The 12,822-nt window shown below is 46.7% G+C and overlaps 1 non-coding gene across 1 annotated transcript; it reads left to right on the plus strand.

Moving 5' to 3' along the window:
• The first annotated feature begins 8,341 nt into the window (after positions 1–8,341).
• LOC125113700 (U1 spliceosomal RNA) lies at positions 8,342–8,502 on the plus strand. Its single transcript, XR_007131563.1, has one exon. It is a non-coding gene; the product is annotated as a U1 spliceosomal RNA (small nuclear RNA).
• Positions 8,503–12,822: the final 4,320 nt, after the last annotated feature.

The raw sequence follows: 12,822 nt of genomic DNA on the forward strand, positions 1-12,822 counted from the left end.
TGGACCGCTGTTTGTGTGAGCTCCCGGGACACACACTTCTCGGAGACCCGCCTCTCGCCCTTGACTTTGGAATGAACTTTAACCATCCCAGGATCGGGACCTCTAGCCTGTTTGAAAGGAGAAGCCATCTGCATTTCCCAAAGACTCACGCCCTCCTCTCTTGGGGTAGAAGAGGAGAGGAGATGGAGGGAATCCGGACAAGCCAGGGGCAGATCCTGCGAGTCCGACCGCCCCCCATCCCCCGGGAATCTCTGCAGACTGAGCAGAGGAGCAGAAGGGAGAGGGGCACAGCCATGACCGTGGCCCCTGCCGCTCACTCTTTGAGATCCTGCTTTCCGTTCTTTGGGTGTAATCCCCAGGAGCAGGGGTGCTGGACCAAATGATAATCTCCTGTTAGTTTTGTGAGGAACCTCTGTTCTGTTTGCTACAGCAGCTACCCCGTCCCACGTCCCCACCAACAGCGCACAAGGCTTCCAGTTGCTCCACATTCTCAGCAGCACTGGTTATCTTCTGGCTTTTTTTAAAGATGAGGAATTAACTGGGTTTTTGTCAGTGTCCCTGTAAACTTAATCTGGAGGTTCTTATACAAATGCAGACTCCTGACCCCACCTTGGACCATGTGGGACCTCCAAGTGTGAGTTTTTAAGCAAAGTCCTTTAGGCACTGTCACCTGCGCTCCCAGGAACACCTCCTACAAGGAGGTGCAGAGGCTGGAGGGAGAGACGAGCTTTGGGCCCCCTAAAGACCACAGCTCGGAGGACAGCTCACGCCACACCCACTGACCATGGCAGCGCAGGGATTCCAGTGGCAGCACGCATTTAACGCGTCCCAATCCTCATTCATATTGTTTTCTCAGTCTTTGCAGCCACGATCTACCAAGGCATCAAATCAAGGTCTGGAAACATGACATTTTTAGCAAAGGAAATGGTCTTGATCAAAACCAGGTTTTTAGTGGTGATCCTCGAATGAAGTAGCCCATTATCAGCTTCCTACAGATCTCCGCAGAGCTGTTCCCAGGCAGCAGGGAAGCAGGCTTCACCAGGGCCACTTCCCTGGCCATCACGCCTACTGTGAGCTGAGTCATGCCTTTTGTCCTGTGCCTGGAATTTGGGGATGTTTATGAAAAGCTGTTGTAAATACAAGTCCTAATTCCTCTTTTCACAAGATTCTTTATTTCAGCAAAATGAGTAGCCCCTCACGTACAAATATCATGTCACTTCCAGTCCCATTGTCACCTGGAAATATCCTCTCAGGCTCTTTTACTAGAGATTATTTAAAGGCTTTTGAGGACACCGTGTCGTGGAAATCCTCCAGGGAACATGGTTTCTGGGTTTTTGCCAATCATATTAAAATATGCTTCTGCATCAACTGTACCTCCTTCATCTTTGGAGGGCAGAAGGTGGAGCTTGGCATGAAAAAAGAAATGCTTATGAAAGGCAAAGTATCTCTTTAACGCCGACTTTTGGAGGTTAATGTCTGCTTCCCTGTTTCATTTAAGGTCCCCAAGTAGGTGGCAGCGTAGTTCATACACGATCCCGACGACCTTCTTCCTCAGCAGTAAAACCTTATCTTCAAAGTAAACGGCTCCGACATTACGCATTAACATTTGAAGCTGGAGTGCGACGTTCATAACTTTTTACAAGCAGAGAATCGGTCCCTTGAGCTTTCTTGCTGGGTGGCATCTCGCGGCTTCCTCCTGACACCCTCCAGCATGGTGTTAGGCTAGACCAGATGCATACAGTAAAGCCAGACATCGCCCAGCCCGCCTGGCTGGTCTCAAGCCAAACAAACAAAGCCCATGAAGAAGACGGCATTCCACTGAATCCCTGGTAACAGACACACCTGCAGATGTTATGTAAACTGTCACTCATCCCTGTTTGGACTCGGCGGATGTTAACGGAGGGAGAAGAGAAAGTTGGAAATAAAACGGTCGGATGTGTGGGTCTGATCAATAGTCTGGGAGAAATAAGTGTACTACTTACGGAAGCAAGTATTTAAAACAGAGTTTTTTAAAGAAAGAAATGACGGTGTCTACAGGGACATACTGAAATAGAGTTGTCCCGAAGTAGGTGCAGTTACATTCATGCAGATTTCAGCTATTTTTCAAGGCTCTGAGGCAGGTGAATTATTAACCGGGCGTTTGGTGTAATTTGACTGTTTTACAACAAGATGAGAAAGAAGGCAGCCTGGGAAACACTGGCCTTGATTTTTAATTCTGTTCAATAGAAGATAGTAACAAAGGCCTCTTTCATGGGTGGTTTAAAACTCTGGAGAGCGGAATTTCTCAAAAGAGTGTGTATGCTCATCACCTGGAGACTTTGCTAAATGCAGATTCTGGTTTAACAGGTGTGGGGCAGGGCCTGAGAATCTGCATTTTGAGGAAGCTCCCAGGTGAAGCCCACCCAGCTGATGGGAGGAGCAGGCTGAGTGGTCGGCACTCTTGGTTGTGCTGTCTCTTGGCAGTTGAGGAACACAGTGGATCTGTGGCCTCAGGAACCACGAGAAGCTCTGCATCTCACAGCTGCAGCGCAGAAAGCCCTGAACACCCGGACGACGGGTCCAGCCAGCCACCCTAGCCCTCGCAGCTGCCAACCTGCTTGGCTCTGTTATCAGAGTCCTTGTTCTGAGATTCAAGTGTGCTTTACACCTCCCAGTGGGACGATCGCGTGCCACTATGGAGATGGCTGTGGGTAGTGATGACTTGCCGGCTTCATCAGAGACAACAGGGTTCCAGAGTTACAGAGAAATCCAGGCCCCACAGACCACATCCTTTTGGGAGAAGCCCTTGGAAATGGACGTTGCTGTCAACGTCTTCCTCTCAGGATGAGCTCCCATTTTTCTTCCCATATCCCCACTCCTGCTTGTTGTTTTATTTCACAAAATGTGTTAGTGGAATTTTATCAGGAATGAGAGACATCTGGTGCTAGTTGTTCTGCCACAGAGAAACACTAGGGATTTTGGAAATTCAGGTCAAGGCCAAAGGCAAAGTCCTGTGTGGAGAGGTTGCAGCTAAATCCCTAGGTCAGCCAGGACTGAGTTTGTACTGTTGACACGATTGTGTTTGGTTAAGAGTCACAGGGTTGGAGTTCCTATTGTGGCTCAGAGGGTTAAGAGCTTGACATAGTGTCTGTGAGGATGCGGGTTTGATCCCTGGCTTTACTCAGTGGGTTAAGGATCTGGTGTTGCCATGAGCTGTGATGTAGGTTGCAGACGTGGCTTGGATCTGGAGTTGCTGTGGCTGTGGTGTAGGTCGGCAGCTACAGCTCCGATTTGACCCCTAGCCTGGGAACCTCCATATGCTGCAGAAGCGGCCCAAGAAATGCCAAAAAGACAAAAAAAAAAAAAAGAAAGAAAGAAAGAAAGAATTTTGTATTTTGTTGTCTTTTTTAAAGTCAGGCTTGTTATGTGACTTATGCTGGCCAATGACACGTGGCTGGACATTATATGTTACTTCCAGGAGGTGCTATTAAGAGCTTGTGCACAATTCTGTTCCCCTTTGTCTGGTATCACAGAAGTATTTCCCTGGAGGGGTCCTCCAGCAACTCAGCAGCTGGGCCCTTGGACGGTGACAATGAGAAGTTCCCTCTATCACCACATCCTGCAATCCACTCTACACACATAGGATGAGCTGCAAATAAACCTTTGTTGTGTTATGCCGAGATGTGTGTGGTGTGTGTGTGGGGGGTGTTTGTTACAGCAGCCTAAGGGATTCTATACTGACTGCTCCACTGGCATTCAGCTAGGGGGTATCCATCATTTGTAAGTACAGAACTGCTAGGAAATGGCCTTTTGATATTGTCTTCATTCTCTATTGTAGGATGGGGATTGGGAAGGAGGGGCAAGTTCTTTCAAGTTTAAGGAAACGGTTATCACCACCACCATGAGGCATCACTTCCTCATTTTCTCAAACAGCTGGCTGATAGGAAGAGCAAGAGCTGAAATTAGTTCTTGTATGTTGTGAGGACTATAAATATTTATTAAACAAACACTATGTATGTGTGCAGTGGTTCCCTGATCATTCTTCCAACGGCTCTCTCAAGGGCACATCTCTATTGGGTAGCTGTAGGGGGGAAGAATTTTATAGTACGGCCACTCGGGTATTATTTTTTTAGCATTCTTTTTCTCATATTATCTTCCATCCTGGTCTATCTCAAGAGACTGATAGAGTTCCCTGTGCTGTACAGGACGACCTCATTGCTTATCCATTCTAAACGTAACAGTTTACATCTACCAACCCAAACTCCCTGTCCATCCCAGTCCATCCCACTCCTTCTCCTCTCCTGCTTGGCAGCCACAGGTCTGTTGTATAGATCCATGAGTCTGTTTCTGTTTTGTGGATAGGTTCATTTGTGCCATATTTTAGATTTCATGTATAAGTGATATCATATGGTATTTGTCTTTCTCTTTGTGACTTCACTTACTATGAGAATTTCTAGTTGCATCCATGTTGCTGAAAATGACATGAATTCATTCTTTTTTATGGCTTAGTAGTATTCCATTGTATTTATTGCCATATCTTCTTAACCCATTCATCACTTGGTTATTTCATTGTTTTCTGTTCCATTTGGTAATTAGTTCTGGAGCCCTGATGGTGCTGAAGCTGAGGTCCTGCTTTGCTTTTTTCCTGGCACGGCCACCACTTCTTTGACTTCAGGACCAAAAATGCCCCCAAATCTTCCACTCACCATGTCTCACGTCTGCAGACATGACTGGCAGCTGATAATGAAACACAGTCATCTTATGGGCATATTCCTTGTCATGCTTTTCTTCTGTTCCTCCTGGGCTTGAAATTAATGTGAATAAAGAAAATACTAATTCCCCCGGATGTTTTAAATGGTGGGTTTAGTTATGCAGCCTGCACCTCAGAAACCACATGGGTGAGACATAGTTTCTTAATTCTACATGAGAGGTAGTATTAGGAGGTGGTTAAGATTTTGGCTTCTGAGCTCAGATTGCCTGGGTCCGATTTCCGCTGGGGCACTTAACTAGCTGGATGGTTAAGTGGGCAGCTTCCTCAGCCTCTCTGTGCCCTAGTTTCCTCATCTGTAAAGTGGGGTTGTTGTAGCCTGTCTTTCATTGGCTGAGGCTGTGAGCATTTAAGTGAGTCACCACCTATAAGGTACTGGAGGAAGGCTTGGGAAACAGCAAGTGTTTAGGAAGTGTTAGCATCCTAAACAGCCCTGGAAGGAGTAGTATAGCCCAGCTGAGAGTACAGGCCTGGCGTCCACTGCCTCTGTGGCCTTAGGGAAGTGAACGACCTCTTTGTGACTCTGTAGCCTTGACCGTCAAGCCGGGATAATCGTAGTCCCCACCTCAATGGAGTTTGTGAGGTTAAAATGAAATAGGATGTGGAAAGGTCTCAGCAAGTGGCGCTGGGACACACAAAATGCTCAATAAAAATCATTATTTTACTACTGCTACTACTATTAATATTACTTTAAAAATTGTTTTAAATTCTCAGCATTAAAAAAAAATCTGCCACCTTCTTCTCAGCCATCCCATGCCTTCCCCATCTTCTGGCAGCCTTGACCTAGCATTTGAAAGATCCAATTCCTGGCGTGGTCCAGTTTTTCTTTGATGGGGGTAATTTCTTTGATCCAGGGGGCCTCCGTGTTTATGTTGGCTGTCAACAGGGCAATGCCTAGGAATTACTTTTTAAAACCATCTAATGTCGTTTCCCAGCAGTTCTCCAAAAAAAAAAAAAAAGTTTTTAGGGGCAAAATAAAGCTGAGCCTTCCATTAGTTCTTTAACACACCTTATAACCCATCTCCCAGATGCTAGTATTTCTCTACACACCCTGAACCTGTGCCAGAAGTTGCATGGCTGTGACATCTAAGATGAGAATTGTTTGGGTTCATTCAGTACATTCTTTTTGGTCTGTGGTCTCTTTTATCCTGGAAGCTTCAAAGAATTACCTGGTATCTTATATTTGGACTACAGTGACTTCTTTTTCTAGCCTGTATTTATTCAGGTCTGTGTCCTACTTTATTTTACAGTCATTAAAAGAGCATTGCAAGGCTTCTGTGAAATCTCCAAATAGTTCAGGATTGGGCAGACATGATTTCCTATAACTTCACACTTACAGGAAAGAAGAGAAACACATTCATCTCGGCGCCTGTGTTGAGAAGCTCTCTAAAACTACCTATAGGCATGGAAATGCATTTATGATGAGAAAAACAGCATCTCTCTTTTATCTCTTAACCCTTGCACCCATTTCTGGGTTCAAGGCCAGTTCTACCTTTACGTCTCTCCAAATACTGCCACTGCATCTGTTCAGGAGTAAGGCTGAGCCCCACACAGATGCAGAAACAAACACTCCTCCAGGGAAGCCTTTGCTCCCCATTGGTCTGTTCCTCTTCAGGAAAGCGCTGACCCGCTGTCTGGCTGCATTCAGGCGCCTGCAGTTTGTAACAGACCCACGTGCTGGCAGAGACCAGAGGGGGCTCCGGCCGTTCCCAGCCTCCCTTGTGACTGGACAGGGCTCACTGCAACGTGTTGGGTTGAAAGAGCTTCCTGAAGCTTCGACGAAGAGCAAATCACTAAGAAAGTTGGGTGGGATCCCCATGCCTCTGTCTTCGGCGACAGAAGGGGCCTCGCGAAGGGAAAGAAGTACCAGGAAAGCTGGGTTCCTTCGGGTCACAAGAGGCAGCCGTGGGTACAAGGGGAAGGATGAGCTGGGGGAAGCAGCATCTCATCAGGAAACAAGCGGAAAAAGACGGACGTCTGCGCGCTGCGCGCTGAGCGCCGTGGGCGGGGGAAGGAAGGGCAGAGCCCCGGAGGCAGGGCGGGGGGAGCCCGGGGAAAGTGATCTTCCGAAGGAAGCGTGCTGCGTGGGCCGCCGCAGCCAGCCCATCCTAACGGAATAGTTTGGTGTTTGGGAAGGCGGAGAAACTGTGTGGAAAGGGAGCCACAATTCCGCAGCCGCGTTCGAGGTGTACCCCCTTTACCCCATGGCGCCACGTGGGTGGCGGCTGCCACTCACCTCCTTCAGGGGACACTGGGTCACACACATCTGACCCTTGCAGCCAGGGCCCTTCCGATGGAGCTGTGGACGGGAATGGAATTATTTGAGAACGGCATTAAGCCCATTAGTAAAGGCCTTAGCTCCCCAGGGCTCAGTGTATTCACCGACCTCCTCTCCCCGCCCCAGGTACCATCCTCAGCCTCTTCTCCGCGGTGTCTGCCGGGTTAGGCTCTTCCCAGGGATGGAGCCCGGCCCTGCACATCCATGAATAAACCCCTCGGCTCCCTGCCCCGCCTCTTCTCCCTGCCCCGCCTCTTCTCCCTGCCCTGCCTCTTCTCCCTGCTGCCGCCTCGGTGCTGGCTTAGCTCTCCTGGCGCTAGCCTGCGCTGCAACCTCTCCCTCCCCGCCCTGCCCCAGGGTCTGTCCAGCTGATAACCTCGAGTGGGGCACACTCAGATTTCTGCAGCTTTTTGCTGACTGGCTCAGCCTCCGCACCATGATAAGAAGAGGTTGTTTATTTCTTCTCAGGAAAGGTCCCCATCTAGGTGGGAAAGAACTGGTCTCCTGGAAGAGTGCTTCTAGAAAGACCACCCCTCTAGGAAATGAAATCAACTTTCAATTGAGAGACTTCCTGTTTCCTCAGTTTAAAGTACTCCCTGCCTTGGCCAGATTCTTGTAAAAGAGCTTCAAAGCTGGGCCTCCCAGGTTTAGGCTCCTTGGCTTTTTCCTTTTACCTCTTCTGCAGTCTACTCGAATTGCGCATTTAGTTATCCTGCAGGGTGGTCTGTTAAAGGAACGCGGTCATTACATGCTGTTCAACTAATTTCTGCTCAGACTCTTGTGTGCATCCAATCTGAACCCATGCGTTCTATTATTCTTGTGGTTTGGGGCTTCAGAGGAAGGATGCTTGCCTTGTTCTTATGAGAAGAAAGGCACAGAATGGATGGCACCGCCTCTTCTAAATGGAAACATTTAGATTTATTTATTACCGTTTGCAAAAAGGTAGAGCCGTTACACCTTCACTTGCAAAATTATGATCATTTCCATTTCTCGGTGACCCAGCTTCAGTTCTCCATGGGGTCGGTCAGTCTCCTGGAGCGGCGCAAACAACACCAGTCTCAAGGTGAGGGAGTCATTTTGTAGACACAAGTGTTGCTTTTTGAAAAGCTTCCTTTCATAAGGCTAATAGTTCTTGGAGGGATGGTAAAGAGGCGTTATCCATCATTTAAACGTCCTTAACAGTAAATCTATTAGAGATTGGCAAGAACTTCAGAAAAAGAGTCACAAGAAAGGTGAGCTCTGTGAACCTGGGCAAATTAGCCCCCTCATAGAGCCTCATTTTCCTTGGGGAAGGAGGGAGTGAAACACGGGTTCACACACTTACCGGAGGAGAGGCTGTGATCATGAATGTGGTTTTCCCAGGGCGAAGCTCATCCACTGCACCTTGAATGGGGCTGATCCCTGCGATGTCCCCAAATGGGGGGAGCTCGGCTGCATAATTTGTGATGGTGGGGGACTGCATTCGCGCGTTCCCTGGTTTAAAAAAAAAAAAAAGATTTCACAAAGCAGCTTGAAGGTAAAATCCAAAGGAGGTGATAAGTGGGAAAGTGCTTCATAAAACTCAAATGCTCTGAACAGATGTCAGGTACTAGCATGGTCTTGCTGGAGGCAGGTGGAAGGAGGCTGCGGGAGTGGAGCGTGAGGGTGGTGGGGGATGGGTAGATGTCCGGCCGGTTGAGCACCCACAGTGTCCAGAAAGGGGGACAAAGACGTGAAGGCAGACTCTCTCCTTCATGGCTTTGCACCGTGTGTGGCTCTGAGGGATCATGTCGATCAGAGCTGGGGAGAGGTGGTGTTTCCTAGGGATAAGCAGCCTGGGATTTTCTGTCTGAGACCTGGCACTGCCAGTTGAAAGCTTGAAGACTTTGGGGAAGTTTCTCCATCTCTTATTCCTCAGTTCCTGGTCTGTAAATGGTGGATGATGATAAGTGGTATTGTCAGCATTAAACAAGAATAATAAAAAAAATTGATCTTCTAAACTAGAAAGGGCTGTGATTCATGGATCAGCAGTGATTAACCAGCTCATTCTCTGAAGTGGGGCAGTGGCACAAGTCTGTGCCAGTAGCCACTGTGCTCCTCACCCGCACAAAAAGATGCCTGTTTCACTTAAGAATGTCCTAAAGGGAGTTTCTGTCGTGGCTCAGTGGTTAACCAACCCGACTAGCATCCAGGAGGACTCGGGTTTGATCCCTGGCCTCGCTCAGTGGGTTAAGGATCTGGCGTTGCTGTGAGCTGTATGTAGGTCAAAGACACGGCTTGGATCCCGAGTTGCTGTGGCTGTGGTGTAGGCCGGTGGCTACAGCTCCTATTGGACCCCTAGTCTGGGTACCTCCATATGCCACAGGTGCGGCCCTAAAAAGACAAAAAGACAAAAAACAAAACAAAACAAAAAAAGAATGTCCTGAAGGAAGCAGAAAAATTAGGTTTATTAAGTGTCAGCCCTTGAGTACATGTCTTTTTAATATTACTTGCGATGAAATGAAGTTTAAAGTATGTCTGGGAGTTACCTTGTGGTGCAAGGGGTTAAGGATCTGGTGTTGTCATTGCAGTGGGGTCAATCCTTTGCCTTGTGATGAACCTATCTACCGAACAGAAACAGACTCACAGATGTGGAGAACAGACTTGGGGTTGCCAAGGGGGAGGCAGGAGGGAGTGGGATGGAGGGGGAGTTTGGGGTTAGCAGGTGCAAACTGTTACGTTTAGAATGGAGAAACCACAGGGGCCTGCTGTACAGCACAGGGAGCTAGAGCCCATCTCGTGGGAGAGACGATGATGGAAGATAATGTAGGAAAGGAAAGTATGTGTATGCATGACAGGGTCACTTAGCTGTGCAGCAGAAACTGGTGCAACGCTGTAACTCAACTACACTTTAATAAAGAAAAAAGAGAGAAGGCTTCCAGGAGGAAGGTAGAATTTCGTTTGCCACCATGAGCCTAACATCTTCCCAATACTTAAAATTTTCCAGATGAGATCAATCGTATTAACCAATGTAGATTTTATTTATTTATTTATTTATGTTTGTCTTTTGTCTTTTTAGGGCCACACCTGCGGCATATGGAGGTTCCCAGGCTAGGGGTCCAATCAGAGCTGCAGCTGCCAGCCTACACCACAGCCACAGCAACACAGGATCCGAGCCGTGTCTGGAACCTACACCACAGCTCATGAAAACACCAGATCCTTAACCCACTGAGCGAAGCCAGGGATCAAACCCACATCCTCATGGATGCTAGTTGGGTTTGTTAATGGATGAGCCATGAGGTGAACTCCCTTTTATTTTCTTTTTTATAGTGGCCCTCCTAATGTGTATAAGGTGATATCTCATTGTGGTTTTGATTTGCATTTCCCTGATGATTAGTGATGCTATTCTTATCATGTGCTTTATTGGCCATTTCTATTTCTTTTTTGGAGAAAAGTCTATTCAGATCCTTTGCACATAAAAATTGGGGTATTTGGTTTTTGTCATTGTTATGTTGTAGGAATTCTTTATATGTTTTGAATATTAACCCTTTGTCAGGTATATGGCTTGCAAATAGTTTCTCTCATTCTCTAGGTGGTCGTACTACTCTGTTGAATGTTTCCTTTCCCATTTATCTATTTTTGCTTTTATTGCCTAATTTTGATTTCATATGCAAGAAATATTTGCCAATCTTTGTCTAATATCATGTAACCTTCACCCTGTTTTATTCTAGGAGTGTTATAGTTTCAGGCCTTGTCTCTAGCTCTTTGATCCATTTTTTTAATGATTTTTAAATTTATTTTATTTTTTAATTTCAATTCTAATTTTTTTACGGATGCACCTGCAGCACCCGGAAGATCCTGGGCCAGGGATCGAATCGCAGCAGCTGCAACCTACATCACAGCCACAGCAACGCAGGAGCCAAGCTGCATGTGTGATCTATCTGCAGCTTTGGGCAACACTGGATCCTTAAACCACTGGGCTGGGCCAGGGATCGAACCCACATCCTTGCAGACACTATGTTGGATTCTTAAACTCCTGAGCCACAACAGGAATTTGAATTTTTGAGTTAACTTTTGTTCATAAAGATAAGATAAAGATCCTATTTCATTTTCTTTTTTCTTTTTCTTTTCTTTTTGGCCTGTGGTTGTCCAGTTTTCCCAACACCATTTGTCGGGGAATGAGAGGAGGTATCTTTTCCGCACGGTGGCAGGTCATATATGTGAGGATTTATTTCTGGGCTGTTTTATCCCATTGGCCTACGTGTCTGTCTTTATGCCAGCCTTTTATAATTACGTATTTGTGTGAGGCTGGATTTTCTTCTTATACTCCAACCTCTACCTATCATGACAGATTGTGATGACAAGGAATTTTGATGAGGGGCCATCTTTGCGCTCTTCGGGGAGCTGGCTCAAGTGCCCTCTACAATGTCTTCCATTCTAGTCCTTAAATTGTTATTATTATTATTTTCTTCTTCTTTTTATAGCAGCACCTGTGGCATATGGAGGTTCCCAGGCTAGGGGTCAAATCGGAGCTGGAGCTGCCGGCCTACAGCAATGAAGGATCTGAGCCGCATCTGTGACCTACACCACAGCTCATGAAAACACCAGATCCTTCCTTAACCCACTGAGTGAGGCCAGGGATCGAACCCACATCCTCATGGATACTATTTGGGTTCTTAACCCACAGAACCAGTCCTTAACTCCCCAGTCCTTAAATTCTAAGACCTCAACTTTCTTAAAGTAAGATTTTAAAAACTCTTGCCTAGGAGTTCCCGTTGTGGCGCAGCAGAAACGAATCCGACTAGGAACTGTGAAGTTGTGGGTTCGATCCCTGGCCTCACTCAGTGAGTTAAAGACCCAACGTTGCCGTGAGCTGTGGTGTAGGTCAGAGACACGGCTCAGATCTGGCATTGCTGTGGCTCTGGCGTAGGCCGGCAGCGACAACTCTGGTTAGATTCCTAGCCTGGGAACCTCCATATGCCGCCAGTGCGGCCCTGAAAGGACAAAAGACAATAAATAAATAAATAAATAAATAAATAAGTTAATAAAAACTCTTGCCTAAAAAATCATTGCCAGATTGAAACCAGCAACTTGTCCCCATCTTTCTGGAAGGTAACATGGAGATATGCGGAGGTGTGTCAGTGCATTCTTTTGCCCTGTAATCTTATTAAATCTTATTTCTAGGAGTATAGTCTGTGGAAATAGATTCTAAGGAATACTAAGAGACGAAGGAAGGCAGTTTGCACAAATGTGTTTCTCAGAGCACAATTTATAGTAACGAAAAGTTGGATTGGCTCAAGTAACCAATGCGCAGCCAGTGTTGAGCAAACGATAGTAACTGGCATGATAAACGTCAGTGTGACCATGACTGTGGCGATTCTGTGGATTTCATGTTGTAAAAAGATGAGCACATGCAATCGTTTATAGTATAAATCATTGATTTTAACTCTGTAAAAATTTAGGTTTCAGTATTGATCAGAATTAGAAACATTTTAGTTGAGTAGATTTTTTTTTTTTTTTTTTGGTGAAGTGGTCATGTGCCCATTAATATGTATAAATGTTAGAATGCAAGAATAGTCAGTTCTGGATACAAGCAGGCCAGGCTGAGCCGTTTTAATGTTGGTGGAGCCTCCCTGGGTACACCCATGCCCTGTCTGGCCTCCCATTTCCTCACAGGCTGGTCAGAGGAAGAGGGGTGTAGGTGGGGCAGGGCAGTGACGGGGGTACTGCCATGCAAAGGCATTGACTGGGGAGGGGGTCCATGAGGAAGTTGGGGCACCAGCTGGGGACGTTTGGTTGACCTTGCAATATGTCACACCTCAAGAAGTCTTGTTGGATT

The sequence above is a fragment of the Phacochoerus africanus genome, chromosome 13 (assembly GCF_016906955.1).
Source record: "Phacochoerus africanus isolate WHEZ1 chromosome 13, ROS_Pafr_v1, whole genome shotgun sequence".
Taxonomy (NCBI): domain Eukaryota; kingdom Metazoa; phylum Chordata; class Mammalia; order Artiodactyla; family Suidae; genus Phacochoerus; species Phacochoerus africanus.